Here is a 4,022-nt window from a genome sequence, read left to right as displayed (position 1 = left end):
AAGATGGAATGTGTGTTGAAGTGTGGCAATTTTGCCACTTGATGGTGCATGTCACCGGCTAGCATGCACACCTTGGTATCAAATCCTTTCCTTTTATGAGTTTATATTTCTTTGTATGTTTTTAATTGATGCAAGGTATATTTTGATAATGTTTTGTGCCTAAGTTATGTATGCAAAAGTATAGGCCAAATTATGCACAAAAGAGTAGGAATGTTATGCTTGAAATGCCTATGGTGCTGGATTCATAATTTCCAGCAACATAGTTCCACTATTTATCTTATATATCAGGTTGCAAATGGAGTTTTGGGCTGAACTTTTGAGGGATGTCTACACACATATATAGAAGACTATGGTTCACATTTCAGGTCCAAATGACATGGGAAAGTCCATTTTCTATTCCAAACAGATTGCTGTATCTGATGGGCCCAGTATGCAGAGTATGGGTCAGCTTTGGAGCTGTTTGGCCCATGATCCGGTTCCAGAACTTTCCTAGCTCTTGGAACAATATTTATTGATGGCCAAGGATGCTTCAAACCAAGTTTCATAAGCAGATACAAAGGGGAACTAAGTAGGTGAAGCTAGTTTGATTGTTTACCCAAACTAGTTAAACAATAGGAACTTAGTTCAAAACCATGTGCCACTTTTTACTATATTTGGAATAGACATGTTGCAGCTGGTTTTTGACTCTTTTGTGTATGAAAAGTTAGGTGTTGACCATTTTACTTTTTTAAATTTCAAATACTTTACTCATTTTGTAAGCTCACATGCTTGGCATGTGTGAACTAGTTGTAATTTCAAGCTTATATTGTAAAATGAATGAAATGGCTAGATCCAAGCCTTATTTTCAAAAGCCAACGTGTTCCTCTTCTTCTTATCTCTTCTTCAACACGTTAGAACACTTTAGGAACCCTAAAAACCAGAAAACACCATAACCAAAACCTAAAAACACAACTCACACACAACCATTCCCAAGAGCATCACCAAAAGCTTGCTTGTTGCTAACACTTCAAGCTAGCTTGCTCTTGGTCATAACCTTCTCACCCCAACAAAGTGGTATCAGAGCAAGGCACATTTTTGTGAGATTTGTGAGGTTTTTGGGCTGGTTCGTTCCTTGAGAGTGAAGAGATACTTGAAAGCACAAATATATTTTCATATTCCTTCATACTAGAAAGCAACATTCACATGGCTTCTTCAAGTTTTTCAACTCCTTCTCATCCTATCTTCAATGGGGAGAACTACAACATTTGGAGTATCAAGATGCAAGCCTACTTGAAGGCTTATGGTCTTTGGGAGGTCACCATAAATCCTCAAGAACCCGAGCCTTTGAGACAAGGGGCAACGGTCAACCAAATCAAGCACCATGAGGAGGAATTGGCTAAAGGTTTCAAGGCTCTCACCGCCATTCATTCTTGTATTAGTGATACCATTTTCACAAGGATAATGGCATGTGAGAGTGCCAAAGAAGCTTGGGACAAACTTCAAGATGAGTTCCAAGGGAGTGCAAGGACAAGGCAAATGCAAATCCTTAACCTAAGGAGGGACTTTGAGACTATCAAGATGAAAGACAAAGAAACGGTTAAGGAGTTCACCACAAGGCTTCTTAATGTGGTGAATCAAATTAGGGTGCTAGGTGAAAGATTAAATGACCAAAGGATTGTGGAGAAGGTGTTGGTCTCCTTGCCCGAGAGGTTTGAAGCTAAGATATCTTCATTGGAGGAGTCAAGGAACCTAAATGAAATTTCCTTGACCGAGTTGGTGAATGCCTTGCAAGCTACGGAGCAAAGGAGGAGGATTAGACATGAAGAATCAATGGAGGCTGCATTTGTGTCTAAACAACATCAAAAGACACAAAATCAAAGGAAGAACAAGCTTAAGGTCATAAAGGAGAAAGGTGAAACTAGCAAACCCGAGAGGAAGTCCTATGAACCTTGTCACCATTGCAAGAAGAAAGGTCATCATCCAAGAAGGTGTTGGTGGAGGCCGGATGCATTTTGCCATAAATGCCAACAAAAGGGTCATGTGGAGAGAGTATGCAAGGCAAACAAGAAAGATAAGCAACAAGCAAATGTTGCTAAAGATAATGCAAGTGATAGTGAATCCGAAGAGTTGTTTGTTGCTACTTGTTTTAGTAGCATCAAGAATGATGAAGGATGGATCATTGATAGTGGAGCAACACACCATATGTCTCACAAGCATGAGTGGTTCACAAACTTGGATAGGAGCAGCCACAACAAAGTCAAAATTGGAAATGGAGCCTTGATGGAAGTGAAAGGCAAAGGAGATGTGGTGATACACACCACCAAAGGTATCAAAACTATCCATGATGTTCTCTATGTACCTTCTTTATGTGAGAACTTACTTAGTGTAGGTCAAATGCTTGAGAACAAATATGCATTACACTTCTCAAACATGACATGCACTATAGTTGATCCACATGGAAATGAATTAATGTGTGTTGGAATGAAGAACAAGAATTTTAGGTTGAATATGGATGAAAATGGTGCATCGGTTGCATTGAACACCAAAGTTGAGAACACCTCTCAACTTTGGCATAAAAGACTAGGCCATGCTAGCTTTAAGTCATTGGTAGGCACCCATGAACTTGTTAGAGACATGCCATTGGTGGAGAAGCAAGAACATGTGTGTGAAGTGTGTCAAAAAGGAAAGCATACTAGGCTAGCATTTCAATCTTGTTCTTGGAGATCAAAGGAGAAGCTAGGACTTATACATTCGGATATTTGTGGTCCTATGAGTGTTCCATCCTTAAATGGCAGCAAGTATTTCATAACTTTCATTGATGATTACTCAAGAATGTGTTGGGTGTATTTCCTTGAAAGAAAATCACAAGCTTTGGAGAAGTTTGTAGAATTTATGAAGTTAGTGCAAAATCAATCCGGTTGCACTATAAAGGTGTTAAGGACGGACAATGGTGGGGAATACACAAGTGAGGCTTTCAAACAACTTTGTAAGGATCATGGTATAGTTCATCAATTCACTACACCATACACACCACAACAAAATGGTGTATGTGAAAGGAAAAACCGTACCATCATGGAGATGGCTAGATGTTTGTTGTTTGAAAGTGGCTTGCCAAAGAAGTTTTGGGCCGAAGGAGTTAATACATCCATCTACATCCAAAATAGGCTTTACTCCAAGTCTTTGAGGAGTAAAACCCCATTTGAGCTTTGGTTTGGATATAAGCCTTCTCTTGATCATCTAAGGGTATTTGGAAGCATTTGTTACATCCTAGTACCACAAGAGAAGAGAGGAAAGCTTGATGAAAGGTCATAAGTTGGTGTCTTGGTTGGCTATAGTGATGTGACCAAGGGATATAGAGTGTATAACTTGGAAACCAAGAAACTTGTGATAAGTAGAGATGTGAAAGTTGATGAGGAAGCTAAATGGGTTTGTAGTAAGGCGGAGTTGGCTAGTATGGATGAAGACAATCGGCTTGAAGCTCATGATAATGATGAGGAACAAGGAAATGATGAAGGTGCTGCCCATGATGATGAATATGATGAGAATGAGCTAGAAATCTCCATAGGGGCTGATTTGGAGATTGGTGATGGTGTGAGAGGCACAAGACCTCTTAATGAGATTTATGAAAGGTGTAATGTGGCATTGAGTGATCCAATCAATGTCCATGAGGCTATGGCAAGAAAAGAGTGGAGACAAGCCATGCAAGATGAAATTGATGTGATAAACAAGAATGACACTTGGAGCTTGGTAACAAAACCGAAGGGAAAGAATGCTATTGGGGTGAAGTGGATCTTTAGGACCAAGTACAATCCGGATGGGTCCATAAATAAGCACAAGGCAAGGCTTGTTGTCAAAGGATATGCACAACAAGCCGGTGTGGATTATGGAAAGACTTTTGCACCGGTTGCAAGGATGGAAACCATAAGACTTCTCCTTGCAATTTCGGCATAAAAGTCTTGGAAAGTATATCACCTTGATGTGAAGTCAGCCTTCTTGAATGGAATATTGAAGGAAGAGGTCTATGTTATGCAACCCGAAGGTTT

Source organism: Ziziphus jujuba, chromosome 8 (genome assembly GCF_031755915.1).
Source record: "Ziziphus jujuba cultivar Dongzao chromosome 8, ASM3175591v1".
NCBI classification, from domain to species: domain Eukaryota; kingdom Viridiplantae; phylum Streptophyta; class Magnoliopsida; order Rosales; family Rhamnaceae; genus Ziziphus; species Ziziphus jujuba.
The sequence above is the reverse complement of the archived record's forward strand: the minus strand, read 5'-3'. Positions refer to the sequence as shown.